Source organism: Argiope bruennichi, chromosome 10 (assembly GCF_947563725.1).
Source record: "Argiope bruennichi chromosome 10, qqArgBrue1.1, whole genome shotgun sequence".
NCBI classification, from domain to species: domain Eukaryota; kingdom Metazoa; phylum Arthropoda; class Arachnida; order Araneae; family Araneidae; genus Argiope; species Argiope bruennichi.
This window is the reverse complement of record NC_079160.1, coordinates 83,180,166-83,196,465: the sequence shown is the minus strand read 5'-3', so window position 1 is coordinate 83,196,465 and position 16,300 is coordinate 83,180,166. Positions and strand designations below refer to the sequence as shown.

General features: G+C 29.6%; 1 protein-coding gene across 1 annotated transcript in view; it reads left to right on the top strand.

The window, feature by feature from the left end:
* LOC129987622 (corticotropin-releasing factor receptor 2-like) overlaps positions 1–16,300 on the top strand; it is a 229,045-nt gene that overhangs the window by 211,713 nt on the left and 1,032 nt on the right. The gene's annotated exons all lie outside the window — the stretch shown is intronic.

The window sequence follows — 16,300 nt, the reverse complement described above, 5'->3', positions numbered from 1 at the left end:
TTTAAATATTTTGTTGGTAGAAATTTATACATTTTCTGTTAAGTCCATACATTAAATATCAACCATTTTTCTCAAAGCGGTTTTGAATTATTTTGTTCAAAGGTAATTATAATTCCAAAAATATGTTTTTGAATTCTGAAAGCCCTGAAACGTAGAGATTCGTTGAAATTTTGAGTTCGAATTTTTTTGACTATAAAATTTTAGCATATTCTCTTAAAAGTTTGGAGAAAAAAAACCCATTATCTTCTAGTTTCACCACTAGGTGTTATTTGTAAGTAATCTCATCATGTAATATGTAATTACTTCTTTGAATATAACTGTTGAAATGAGAATTAAAACTTTAATCGTTTTGTATCTATGTGTAGCTAAAGGATATATCAATAGTGCTTTCCTCACTTAGATATTGTTTGCACGCCATTTTTTACAATCTAATTGTAAAATGGAACCTCTTATTAATATTCTTTATACAAATAGTAATTTTGTAGAAATTCATTCTGAAAAAAGTTATAAATGTTATTTTGAGATATATAGATATGGTGTTAAGATTTCGACAATCCTGAAAACTATTTTTTTTTCGATAATTGTATAAAAATATCCTAGCCTCTTTCTGATCTCATTGAAAACACGGACAATACGAAGAAGGGTTTTCTGTATGTTGCATGGAATCCTTCTTCTCAAACAATGTTCCGAAAGTCTATTCGAACGTCTTCCCGAATAGACAATCCTTTTGGAAGTCTATATTATAAAATCCATACACATATGCTCAGGTTTCCTATCTTTGTACTTTATGTCCGTTTGGAATTTTTCCTCTTTTTCATCTTGACCATTTAGGAGAAAGTTCCTTGTACATCAACTCACTTAATCATATCAACTTGCCTAATGAAGTAAGATTGGAAGGTCTTCATTACTTGTAAGTAACTTGTAAGTTCGCACATTCAAAACGAAGCAAATCATTCTGAAAAACACTCAAATAATTTGACGTTATATTATTACCGGAAATGCTTCAAATTCTTTGCTCCTTTTCTTATTCATAATCTTTTAGAAATTCCAGAAAATATTGCATAATATCAATGAATTTACTTAATGGAAAAATACGTCATCCACAATAATGACTGTCACGTAAATATTGGAAATATTTTGAATTATTAATAAAAATAATTCTAAATATCATTATGTTGTGTATTAGTTAACAAGTTCATTATAATGATAAATGAGAAAAATAATAAATCGAAGGAAAATAATTTATAAAACACTATAATTTAACTATTGTTATTTTAAAAAAGTAGAATTATTAAGTGTCATTATTTTCTACTTGTTAGTCCTATATCATAAGGCACTACTAGTTATTGAATTCATAAATTATTTTTTCCTTTCATACTTGTTACCAAGTACCTTCTACTTGCAAGGAACCAAATTTGGTTATATTAATCGATTTATTGGCAATAAAATCCCAGAAAATTAAAATTGTACATTGTTTTTGAGAAAATGAAAGCAGAATTTCGAGTATAATTTTATAAATATCAATGCATCATATCTGTTAAAATTATTTTATAGAATACATTTTTTAATAATGAGCTAATACGTAGAATTTTTTTTATTTTAATTCTTTTCGGCTTATTAATCTTATATTAATAACCGACATTATAAATGTCACGAGATCTTGAAATGATTTTTTTTCAAATGTATACCAAGTATCTACAAATTGAATAAAATCAAAATTTCATTTGATCGATTATTTCACAATTAAGTTCAGAAAGCATTTAACTAGTATTCGGTAATCCAGAACAATGAAGTAGAATTTGAAAACTAAGCAAAAGAAAAAAAATTAAACTTATGACGTCAGATGGCTTTTTTAAAATCATTTCAGTGTTGTTATATTCAATAAATATAGACATGGGTATAAGTAAAGAATAAGCAATTTCTACTTATTAAGAAAGATTTTTTTTCTCATAGAGCCATTAAAATTCTGCCTTTGACTAAGTTCTCTGAAGTTTTATTTTCCTACAGCAGGAGATGCTCTGCTTTGTCACAATGCGTATTTGTCATAAACTCTAACACATTAGAAATTAGTAAAAAAAAACTTATAATTTTCCACCTAGAAATGAAATAAATGTAGTAAAAATAATTTAAAAAAATATCTTTATTTATTGTGCCAAGAATTAGATCTTTTTTTCTTATTTTAATGACTTCCTACTTTTTATCCATTAATTTATAATTCATTATTATAAATATTGCAGACTGTTAGAATGAATATGCTTTCTTCTCAAAGCCATATAGTCCCATTTGTATAACATTATTGATTTAAATGAATTAATCGATTAACTGATTCTTAAATTATTTAAAATTAATATATTGATAGGAAGAAAGCTCATGTGTACTAAAAACTTTAACTCGAAGTCAGTAAAAATTCTATATTTCATCTCTACAGACATGAAACAAATTATATAAATGTATAAAACAAATGCAACAGCTTAATATAAATGTGACAAAACAAAATTAATAGAAAGAATGCTTATATTGCACACATATTACAGAAGCGTGTCAGCACGTGTTTACTCTTTCCAAACTCATCAACTCATTTTTAAGTGGAAAACCATTTCTTAGAATCACTTTCTTTCAAAAAAATTGGATCCCAAAAATTGAAATATTTGTAATGATGATGATATCTTGATCGCGTTACCACGGAAAGGGGGTGCAGTAGCTTCTGAGGGTTAAGACCCCTGAGTGCCCGAGGGCAGAAATTTGACTTCTAGCTCATATAAAGATGAAACACACACATTCGCTTGCACAACCCCTTTTTACAAGGGGGCAGATTCACACACCTCCGGCAAATATTTGTAATAAAAGGAGGTATTAGTTAGTAAAAATTGAATATGTCATCTGAAAAAAATATTCAAATATATATTCTGTATATTTTGATGCGAGATTTTATTGAGAAGAATTTCTCCACTAGTTTGCTTTTAAGTATTGAATAATCCGTAAAAATATAAATGATGTTTGAAAATTTTCGCTACTTATCCATTGTTCTCTATGATCATATGTGCCAGAGTCAAGAACGGCAGTTTCAAAATCCTATTTTAAATAAACTAGCAATTTATTTCATCAGCAGAAGCAGAAGTTTATTGTACGTTTCTTTTTTTATAAAACGAATGAATACAAATCTTTAACCAAGATATACGTTTTTCATCAAATAAAAAGAAGAAAATTTGGAAGATAATAACGAACATCGCAAAGATCAGATTCATGCACACAAGCATCCTTCAACTCTTCCCTTCCACCGCAATACCAGAAGTGTATTGAGCTGTTGAGCAAACTCATATTACGGAGCGTTGAGGCGTTAATTCAATAGAACGTGATCATTGTTGAGGGTTTCGTCGAGAGAAGTCATGCTTTGTGATCTAGTAGAAGTTATTGTCGATCGTTAAGATATACTGCCATCCTTTAATGAAGGTAAGGTTATTTGAGGGTTCTTTATTTGTTAAATTCAATAAAGACATCAATTTGCTCTTACGTGAGGGATTTCGTTTTTCTAAAAGCCCATGTCGAAATTAATGTTTGATCCATAGATAATTTTTAAAAATAAATCTATGGCTAAAACATATTGGAAATAATTTCGTAAAACATGTTATTAAAATTTATTTGCAACTTTCTTTAAATCTAATAATAATAGTAATCTAATAATTAATAGTAATCTATTAATGAATCTAATAATTTAATAGTAAATATTTTCAATTGCTGTGAAATTCTGACCCATTTTAGTGCAATCTCTAAATATGATTTAAATTCATTATTCTGTTTTTTCTCTCTGAAGATCGAGTAGCGAATTTTCTGCTATTGTACAAAAAGATTCTAACTTAAAGCCAGAAAAAGACAGTTTTGAATAAGGAAATTAAAAAAAATGATAAGATGAATGTACTGCTTGTAGCTTCACATTCATTGAATCTTTAACTTTTTCGCCATCTTTTCCTACCGGTGAAAATAAAAACTCAAAAATAAATACTCAAACAAGTAAACATTTACAATGCGTTTCAAACGTTTAGAAATTTTAAAATGTAAAAGAACACTTGAAGCGCGTTACGGCCTCCCTGTAGAAGTTTAATTTGAACCCGCTGGACGCATTACGGACAACGAAGAGGTTCAATCAATGAGATTGTTTAAAGGCATAGGTCTATCAGCGAATTTTCTATTACTGCATGAACATATTTCCAAGTCAAAGAAGAAAGAGAAAAGAAAAGAAGTTTTAGCCATGGAAAGTCACAAAACCAAATGCATTGCATTTGAATTTTTAAACAAAATTTTGTGAACAAGAAAACATTGAAAGTTTGACATTATGGATCTGGCAGCTTGATTATTTCTACTATAGCAAGAACAGATTTCAAAATGATGATCAGTCAAAGGGGGAAAGTCAGAGGATGATTGTTTGGCCTTTGGCAACATATTTATTGAATTTTTAAATAAAGTTTTGTTACCAATGAAAACATAGTGAGAATGTTTAATACCGAATTTATATTTATATAACACATATTTCGATATTTCCCATATAGAAAAGGCAATGTTGTCAAAAAATATTCACTTCTAAGAGAAAATATCCAAGGAAATCACTATGCCACTGACGCCAAACAATTGAATATGTACATGCGTGAAAATTGATACACTTTCAATTCGTTTTCAATTCAATTGCTTATTTAAATTTATACTGAACAGAGCACGTTTTTTATTTATAAGTATGTTGGTATTTATTTTTTCTTAAGAGACAAATCTATAAATAAATTCAGACTCAAGCCCAGCGTTTCTTCTTCAAAAAGTGATTCAATTTGGCCTCAGGTATTGAGCAGTTGTCACTCCTTTTTTTGCAAGGATTCTTATTTTATTCATGCGATGTATGTGTAACAAAAATGTGTAAACTTGCTTTCGAGAATTTTAACGCATTCAAAATGGATAAAAGAATGTGTTGGAATTTTCTTGCTTGTTTTGGTTTTTCTTAAAGCTGTTCCTTTTTTTCTTTTTTTTGCGAAAAAATGGAATATTAATAAGAAAGTAACAAATGATGAGAATATCCAATAATCAAACATCCGAGAAAAACTATTGATTTTAGATAATAAAAGATATCAAATAAAAATTCGGATTTTTAAAAAAAATCTTTACAAGATTTCTAAATAAACAACAACAACTCTATTTTTAACACTTTCAGAAGATAATCGATTGGTGAAACGCATGTTATGAATATGCAACAAAAAGCGATATAGTCAAAATAAAAATAAAAATAAATTGATGTATTCTTGTTGCTTCAAATGACATTTGTTTAAAAGAAAAATAATTGCGCTTACCAGCCTCCTGAATTTTTATACAATTTATCGGGTTTATTAGAAGATTAGTACATATATTAGAATATTTATATTCTAATAATATTTAGAACAATTATTTAGAATATTTATATTCTAATAATAATTAGAAGAACGGTCTTAGGACACTAACATTATAAACAAAAGAAATTTTCCCCTTTCACGTCTACAATTTATTAAACTGATAAGCTTTCATTATCACTACTTAAGTGGTTTCGAACAATTTTAATGACATTCCCGGGAAATATCAGTTGCGTCATTTTCCCGAAGCGACTAAAATAATGAAATTCAAGCATTGAAACTTGGTCATTTTTAATCGCAAAAAGAATTGAACATTTCTTTTTTTAAATGTTGTTGTTCTTGACGCGTTGTATATTTTACTAAATATGACTAATTGAACCGACAAGTTGTATAAAAATTTAGATTTCATATGTTTTCTAGGGCATCTATTGATTCAAACAAAATAAAACATATTTCTTTATATCATTTAAATCATTTCTTAGCTGTAAATTAATATATATGACTATGAAGAGTATGGTATACTCTATTGGTATACCATAGAGAGTATGGTATACTCTCTTATACTCTAATGGTATAAGAATTAATTATTGTTCTACATTTTAAGCGAATATCTTGCATATATAGATAAACTTCTTTGAAGCCCTGTAATTTCAAAACGGCATTTCGCACATCCAGAGACGTAGCGTAAACATATGGTAAAAAATTTCTGAATTTATTGAGACATATTACCGCGCTTCTAAGGAAAAAATAAGGAAATAACGAACAATAAGTAAAAAAAATCGAACAAAACTCCCACTTGGGAAAATATACAATGTATCATAATAAAAAGAGAGGAAAAAGTTTATGAAGTTATCTGTAAATTTGTCGGAGATATTTCCAATTAGAATTATGAACTTTTTGTGACCTGCAAAAGAGTCCGTTCTAAAATTGAAAAATACATTCTCAAGAATCATCATCATTTTTCTGAGTTAAGCAACAACTACATGAAATTTAAAAAACGCAGACAATAAACGAAAATAATAATAAAAAATTCTGATAAACGCACAATTAGCAGGAGCGATTATGAAAAAAAATTATTAGTTTTAAATATAAGATGATTCGGAAAAAAAAATAATTTTTGAAAGAAAGATGGTTAGAAAGAAAAAATTTTAAATTCTGCCCGAAAGACACATTTTTCGAGATTCAATTCAAATCTATTTGGGTTTGTTCTTCAATTATTCAACTAGCTTCAATTATTTTCTTCTTTTTTATCATTCGTTTTAACGCTTTCAATTTTACTAATATTTACCTTAGATTTTCATTTTATTTATAATTTCTATTTGTTATATTTTTATAATATAGCTAACTAATATATATATATATATATATATATGTGTGTGTGTGTGTGTGTGTGTGTTGCATCAGCATTTAGTAGCTAAAACAAACTATAAATATAATTTCTCTAATCACCAAAACGCTAAAATAACTGTGTGTTTTTTAATCCAAGAGATTGATATGGAACAGAGGAAATTTGCTTGTGTGAGAAAATAATATTGACAGTTTAAAAAAAAGTATTTTAATAAAACTAATATTTATAAATAAAGAGTCCGGAAATTTTTTTTCTTAAATTATCGTTTGTGGTTTTTTTTCAGAAATCGTTAACTTGACTTGTTTAACTCAAATCCCGTACTTGACATTTTGAATTAATATTTCTTTTTATTTTCTTTTATTCTTTAAATGATGTCGCATTTGCTCTTAGACCTCAATCAATACTTATTTTTTTTTGTTAAATGGTCATTTTATTATATACAAAAATTTCGTAGTAAAAAAAAAAAAATGTTTTTCTTCATTTACGTTAAAAATACCAATGAAGTAGAATTTCTTCCTTAGTTCCACCAATTGCCAGAGTAATCCAGAGAGCCATAATAATTGCCAGAGAGTTCATCCGCTGTTTTATCATTATGATCATGGTTATTTTCGAACAAATCACTAGCATTTACTTCATGATTTTGAGATAACGACTCTTTCATACGCCTTTAAAATGGATCATTCACCTAGGAATTTTTTTGTAATTTGTAATTTAGATTATTTGTAGCTGATAAAGCTGCTTACATATCTTTTAAAGCATCGTAGGCGATTTGTTTTAATGCGTTTTACAGCAGAAGGTTTAATCTAATAGCTTCTTAAGTATTTTTAAACTAATATTAAAAGTTGGAAATTTTGATAATCATGCACTTATAAGCTTAATGGCTTTGTTTTATGTAGTATGTCGTTAAATCTCTTAACGTTAAGAGTTAAACTACCGATAAGTATCACTTTATGCCTTGATTTTCTTCAATTTTCGAAGGATATTTTTATTTTGTAATTAATGTCTATTATCTGGTTTTTCACGCTTATTTGATTTGTAGCTATTCATGATTTTCAACTTTTAATTTATTATTTCTATTGTTTTCAGAGAGTGTATATAAAATTAATTAAAACTAGACTAAGCCTAACTAAGCCTATTGTTTACGAATTGGCGAATTGCGATGAAATTTAGAAACAACTAAATCACAATAGCATATTGAATAAGAACATTATTAAAAACTCGAATTTGCTATGATAAATATATTGGTAGACGGAAAATCGTGTCAGAAAGAATAGCAAAAATAGTTTAAAATAATGTTCAATGGACTCTTCGCTAGAAGGATACATGCTTGGCATATCGCCTTCATGATACTGTTTTGTTATGCTTTTGAACATTTGAATTCCTTTAAATCTATATAGCATTTTTTATTTGTTGTATTTTTTCTTTGCTTATTCTAGTTCAGTGAAATATCATAAAAAATAGCAAAATATTTAAAAAAAAATAATAGCAATTTACTGAACCGAAGTTGTTTAGTTGGCTATCAAAGATATGCCTCTATGTTAAACACTTGTGTTGTATATAGGATACAAAATAAGGGGATATACCACATACAGGTTAAGGGGTGGTGGTGGTGGTGGCAGATTCAACACCGGAGTTTCGTGTTTTTATTAAAAACCCTTAACTCAAATAGAAAAAAAAGTAATAAATTGTTGTTATTTTATATGTATCGCGACAATGGGGTATAGAAAATAATAATAGCTTAATTAGATCCGGATGAATTTTTATAAATAAAAAGTGATATTTTCACTCTTTTTCAATTTGTGAGATATTTCTGAAATTCCACTTAGCTATGTCGCTATGTGTTATATAGAAAAAAATAAATTTTAAAAATTTCAAGTTAATGTCTGCATTTATAAAAAATTAATTTGGTAGATAAAAAACAGAGTCATCGGAACATATTTAAAAATATCTTTTTAGCAGTCAAAATTTTTGAACTAAAAAAATCCTTAAAATTGATATTCATGAATATAACAGTCATCAGAAAATGAACACAATCTTAAATTGGAAATTATAATTTTGTCTAAATTCTTAATTTTCTTCTTTTTAAAAATCAACTTTTTTTTTTTTTTTTTTTTTAATTTTGACCAAATTGACCATACTTTATCAAGATTAAAAATTGTTAGAAAATGAATTGTATAAGACGAATTTTTTTATTGTATTCATTATTAATAATAAAAAGAAATAGTGTTTGCTTGTCGACAGACAACACAGTTTGATGTTCATCTATCAAATTTTGTTTAAAATTTTTTTTTAGTTAATTAAATGTTCATTTAATTTTTTAATAAAATTTATTAGAAATTTAATAAATTAAAAACTTTTCTTGCAATAACTCCAGAAAATATTTTTGCATAAAGCGGATTTTACTCTATTTAATTTTTTAAAAAAGTCTTCTTGAGCACACTAATTTAGCTGTCCTGTAAATTTTTTCAAATTTTGGGAAATTTTTAATGCTTTTTATGTTAATTTTTAACAAAATGTTGCAATGTTCAAGCTGGTTTTATTATTTCATCAAATATTTAATTCCTTGATTTTTTTTCCTTTATTGAAAGTTTGGGATGAATGATTCTGTTTATTATTATATGCATATTTCATTTAACGAATAAGAAAGTGCAGTACACTACTATATGAAGTAATATGATGTCATGGGACTTGATTTTATTAGAAAGGTTCATTTATATAGGAAACCTAACAGATGTTAACAGCCGACAGAGATAGATGGAAAAAGATAGCACTGCTTTATGTCTATCAGAATCTGGTGCTTAAAAATATATTATTAATAGCTATCGATATTCCCAGTAAATCCCAGTAGACAAAATGCACTAATCCTTAATATAAATCTATTCTTAATTTCAAATATTCTGAAGTCCATAAAGGATTTCTTTTAATTTCAATATGAAGCAACGAATTCTGAAGTATTCAAAAAGCTTTTCGTTTCATTTAGAACTAATAACTAAGCTTAATATCTGATTCCGATATTGATCGTAATAGAACATCTAAATCTAGATGCATCTAAATTTTTTATAACTACCTCATTATAGAAAAGAGTTCTTTCCTCTTGCTCGCTCCTGTTTAAGTTGTAAACTGTAGTGGTTCATTATCACAGAATTAATACAACTATAAGAAATATTTATCAAGAAACTGCTTTTTAAAAATCTAATTTGTCCCTAAATATAATTTTTTTATAAAGTCGCATATGAAATGTGTTGAATTTCAGGCATTATAATATAAATTTCTTGTAGTCTTGCAGTTTTCTTGTCATAATAGTGCCGCATTGAAAAGAGGCAGTCGACTCTCCATGGCCGAATGGTCATGGCACTGATCTCATAATCAAGAGATTGTAAGTTCGAATCCCGCTAGAGACAATGCGGTTCACAGTTTGTGTAAATATTTAATTCCTTGATTTTAGGTTTCCCTTTATTTCATGTTCTAGAAGATTCTGGACAGTTTCTTTAGTTTACCAGACAAGTGTTCTGGACTTTTCTTACTGTCTCCAGAAAAGTATTCTGGAACTTTCCCTGCTAGTATAAAAGCAGAAAATTTGTCAGTTACTCAGTTCAGAATTGAGTTAATAAATTGGTTTAGCTCTACTTCTTGTGTGTGCCATTGCGTTCCACACTAAAGTATCTACGTGACAATAGAATTACATAAATGATGCCATTATAATTCAGTTGATGAAAAATTCAGAGCCTCCCTTCTCACAAACTTCTTAGTATAATAAATTCGAAAATCCTCCCCTAAAAATAAATAACAGTTAAGATACAATAATTATAAATAATTAAGGTCTGCGTCTCTTTGACATATAATAATTGATAATGTATGATATTCAATAAAAAAAATTCGTCTGAATAGCATTTCAGACCCACGAATAACCTTTTAGAAAAGTAGTTTCTAACAAAAGCATTATAAATATTCAATACATCAAATGTGTTTCTGATGAAGCAATAAACTTATAAATAGCCAATGGAAAAAGACAAAGTAAAAGAAGAAGAAGAGGGAAGGTCTGAAAGGAACGAAAAAAGAACGAAGAGATCGGGTTGGCCTTTCTCCAAACAGAGTCTGTCCTCTTTTCAAGCCCTCAATCCCCAAAATTCAATGGGAGAGAAGTTGTTGTTCATCTTCAAACAATCAATTGTGCGTGTGCAAGTGAATTTTAAGAGTCTGCAGGAAATAAAGCCCCTATATGCGTTTATTTTGCTTGTGGATTTAGTTTCTGTCTGATTTTATGTTCACATTGCTTTTACCATTTTCTTTGAATATCGATTTCTCATAGTGATAATATAAGGAAATAATAGTGAATTCTCAGAGTGGGAAATAAGAAAATTCTATAAAAAGGGAAAATGCAAATTAAAAAAAAAGTATTTCATACTATCTGCAGCTGCATAGTTCTGATAATCGAACCACTACTGACCACAAGGTGTAAACGCTTCTATGGTTGGTGCTTCCGTTAGAGTAAACTTTTTCTCACTAAATTAAATTTGAAATTCCTTCATTAATTAAGCAGTGACAATTACGTAATTATCAAGATTGTAGTAAAGGTTTAAAGTCTTATTAAATTTGATACTTCCATACAATTGGACCGCGGTGGCCTGGTGGTAAGGTCTCGGCTTGTGAGCCGTAGGGTTTCAGGTTCGAGACCCGATTCCACCGAAGAACCGTCGTGTAAAGGGGTCTGTTGCGCGTTAAATCCGTCATGCCAAACGTCCTCCCGCTGGTGTGGTGGGGAGAGGGGGGTGCCAGCTCAGGTGTCGTTCTCGTCATCTGACCGTGGTTCAAAATTACAAGGTCTGTCCCAAAATAACCCTAGTGTTGCTTTACAACGGGACGTTAATATAACTAAACTAAGCTAAACTAATCTATACTATCTTGTATTCACGTTACTCCTTGTCCGTTAAGAAGGGGTAAAAATAGAGATCAGCGATCCGTGAGAACAATTTGACAAAACTGTCTCGGCAATTCTTGAAGTGCCTCTAATACCTCAATTTAAGTTATCCTCTGTTCTTCTTGATATCTTTTAGAGAATTTGAAGTAGCGGAGTTCTTTAGTTTCTTTCTCCGCTTCGAATGTTTCTTATTTTAAAATATAATATAAATGCAGAAATAAAAGCAAATAATGGAAATAAAAGAAGGAAACTTTGTTTATTTCAAAATGAGCCGGAAACAAATACCAGGGACTGAAGAATTCGTTCGTGTAATAGAAAACGTGTTCAATTTTGCCCGGTATTTACATATGGAAGCTGATATTAGTGATATACTAAGGAGGAGTTGGAGTGAAATAGTAAATGGCTGACAGGTGATGAGCTTACAGACATGCTTAAGCAAATTAACGGGTGATTTGCTTGAGTATATCTGTAAGCTCATCGTGATAATCCTGACGCATCTGAGTCAGATCCACTAGAATTGTAAATGACAGTTACAAGGGTGGCTAAGATTTGGGCACAGTTAAAAAAATCAGGAGACAACACACTTTAATTATATCCACACTATTCAGTTAAGAAAGTAAAATATATTTATATTAAATTTTATGAAGAAATTTTTCTTGAAGAGAAAGAAAGTCATTGAGTTGTGAGATGAGCTAGTTATATTAAGGTGTCCCAAAAGTTTCTTTCTCATCGCGCTATCAATTCTCTTATCTGGTTCTGCTTGTGCAAACAGGCAGGCTTATTTATTAGCCATCTAAGTCATTGGTGTAAAGACAATAGGCCTTCAACTGTCGCAAAGCCGGGACAACACCTTAAAAAAATTCTTTTGTCCATTTGGTGGGATTGGAAAGGCGTAATTTTCTACGAGCTTCTTCTTCGAGGTGTAACAATAAAGTCCGAAAGGAAGTACTGTCCTCAACTGAATTAATTAAAAGCTGCCATAGCAAAAAAAAAAAAAAAAAAAAAAAAAGAACGACCTGAATTAATGAACCAACGAGGCGTTGTTTTTCATCATGACAACACGAGATCACATATTGCATTTGTCGTAAGAGAGAAGCTCTTAGAGTTTGATTGGGATGTTTTACCACATCTTGCATACTCTCCAGATCTCGCTCCATCTGATTATTACTTCTTTCTGTCCTTAAAAAAATCTTTTCGCGATAAGTGCTTTAAGTTCATCAGCGAAATAAAAAGAGCGCCTCGAGGATTGTTTCTTGGAATGAAGGCATAACGAGGAAGAAGGTAATACAGCAAAAGGGTTCTTATATAACAGAATAAATAATATCTCAAACGGTAAATATTGTTTATTCATTTCATATAAGAAATCGGAAAGAAACTTATAGGGCACCCTAATACTTTACGAAGCCATTAACAGCGAAATCAAACCCTTACTTACAACAAAATTATTTTAATATCTTCTGTTTCGTACCAGGTACTGACGTTAGGAGGCAGTACCTGTAAGTGGACACATATGCCTTCATGTTTAGGATTATAGATTTGAAGTTTAAATGCTCCCTTATTCTGGTGAGGTTTTCTTGCGACAGGACGGCGAAGCTAGACTGCATGGACCTAGCATTGTGAACGATTACTTTATCATGAAAAAATGAAACAATTCAACGCATGGAATGGCTCACTCGATCATTGGACTTTTCCTATCAAGCATGTTCTTAGAAAGATGTATAGCAGCTCTTAATACTACTTCTTAGATCTTTGCTTTGCTTACAACTGCTTAGCAAGAGCAATACCTTTCCCTCTTTTCAGAACTTATTAAATGCACAATTGGCAGCTTCACACGTCTCTGCATGTGCTGCATTGCTAATATGGGTGATAAAGTATTGAAGGTACTTTTCGTATGCCAAACTGACAGATCCGATTTGCTTATTTTATACACGTGGTAATTTTTATAATAGCATAATTATCTGGTATATTTTCAAGTTATTTTATATCTTGCTATGTGTTGTATACTTTCGAAAAATTTCATTAAATTCTACATGTATTTTTTAAAAAAATAATTATCATTTTTGTGATTTTTTAATTAATTTTCAAAACCAGTGTATATTATATCACGTATAAGACTAAAAGTAATTACTCTATGCATTACTTTTTTTTACATATATCATAACAATCATTTTAATTTTTGTAAATCTTTAAGGAAGAAAATTAAATTTCACAGCTGAAATAACATCAGAGTTAAAAAAAATCGGATTGGATTTCTAAATATAGTTTAATATCTCTTTTAGTTCAAAACTAAATATATTACAAATGTTGAACATTTAGTTCTTTTATTCCTAAATTAAATACAGTTACATCAAAATACAAAAAGCACGACACAAATGGTATTTAAAAGACAAAAAAAAGTTTTTAAGAAAAATGTAATCTAGTTCTTTAAAGAATTAATTAATCTTTTATCCTATTTCCATTAACGGACATTAAAGAATACAAATCTATTTTTATGTTCTTTTCGGACAAAGAAGACGCGTATGAGATGAAATCAAAAGAGTTTCTGTCTTTCATTTGAACATGAGTAAATTAATTTCTTTTGGAGAAAATGAATCTCCTCTTTTCATCAAAGCTCCTCATTTTCAACTTTTCATTCATCTTTAATAAAGAAGAAAGCTGAAAATAATCTCCCGCCATTTAATTCACAAAAGGTTTTAATTAGAATATTTCTCTCCTTTGAGAAATGGAATAAAGAAATTCAATGGGAACTACCAAAGTTATTTCTGGACAAATTAATTTAAAAATTTATCTTCTATGCTCGTAAAATCTAAATATAGATTTTTAAAACCTTGCAATTATTTTTAATTTTCTGAATATTTTGTTGGTCATTATTTCTGAAATGCATTTCTTTTTAAGAATGCACATGTTTTAATGGGCTTTGTCAAAGCCGGCATTTAGCCGGTGACAAACGTTAAAATATGCATGCCTGTTTTAAAATCACTAGAAATATAAAAAATACAAAAATAATATTAACGAAAAAATTATCTTTAGTATTTCAATTTGGAAGTGTTGAAGTCAACCATTTGACTCTCCGACCCGCCACGAAGGCACACGGATTTAAATCATAAAACCATAAAACTGAACGACCGGACCGCCGCAACAGCAACACTGGCGGGAACTGTGGTTGAGTCCTAAGGGCTATCACCGGCAACGTACAACCCTCCCCGAAGGAAGTATGTCCCGTCATCGATGGGAGGAGTCAAATCCCCCACCTATTTGTGTACCCTCCAGGGTGGCGGGATCCAACCACCATGCCGGAAGCATCTCATCCTCATTTCGAGGTGCCCCTTCGGGGTTTTTTGGAAGTGTTTAAACCCGAAATTAATGAAGGTGATAGATAAAGTGGTAAGTGTGGATGCCAATGCACTCTTCACATCATCATGCTATTGAATAATTGTTTAATAATTTGCAAAACAAATCCATGGCCAATGGAGATACATCAAAAATTGATCAATTCCATTATACTAAAATTAAACAACTAGGAAAACACCCAAGAATTAAAAAAAAATTAGCACTTGAAATTTACGATTTTAGTAAATCCTTCGGTACGTAAATTCGAAATTTTGAAGCAATCAACCCATTTTAAGGTTTTAAACTTTTAATGTTTCCTATTTCTGCTAAAACCCAGTCTGTTTCCAAAAATTCTTACTAAGAGTCTCGAATAATATGATCTCGTGAAGAATCAATAACTGGATTCAGAATTTATTATTTATTTCTGTTCATTTAATACATACATTTTTTTTTTTATTTTCTCGTGCACGAACTATAGAAGAAGTATTGAAATCGTCAAAAAATTCGAGCTGTGACGAATATTCAAATTTCTGACTTCCCCGAGTTTGCAAAACACATTTTTGACATTCTTTTTGTCTGTGAACACAGTAACTCAAACACGATTTGAGCTAGACAGATGAAATATGTTATATGGACTTCAAACCCAAGTTTATAGATTAATGCCAAATTTGAACGGAATCCATTGAAAGAAAGTCCATGTGTCTGACTTTTCAAATAAAAGTAAATTCAATAGCTTAAAAACGTAAAGAAGCCAAATAAATAAAATTTGGTACGCATGTTTGGAATCTAAAGAATAGATTCTGATCACATTTTAAACCAAATCTTCCAAAGGATTGACAACTAATCGGCTTTACTTTCTTATGCATTTAAATGTAATGACTTATAAACACAATGACAGAAATCAATGAAATTCGGCATTTGAGCAAAAGATTATAACTATATATTTGTGTTAAATTTTGGTTACAAAGATTCGGGATAAAGGGCTCCTAAACAGAAATTCGCCCGATGAATTCAGTAAAAATGTGAGATTAATGCCAAATATTTATATTTAGTAACTATTATTCGCCAATAGCAAGCCAAGCATTTGCAGCCTTACCCAAAGTTCACAATTTTATGCATGGGTGGGTGAGGGTTTTGATAAGACCCTTAATTGACAGTATATGGAAACGTTTCGGGAAGATCGCCCCTACTTTTATAAAATACACCCATCAAAGAAGTAAAAGATGAGGAAAAATAGATGACGTAGTTAGGCAGACACGTTAATATTTTTATCAGCTACTGAACTCATAAGATTAAAAAGAAATGAAGGGGAAAAAAAAAAAAAGAATCAGTCTTTAAAAA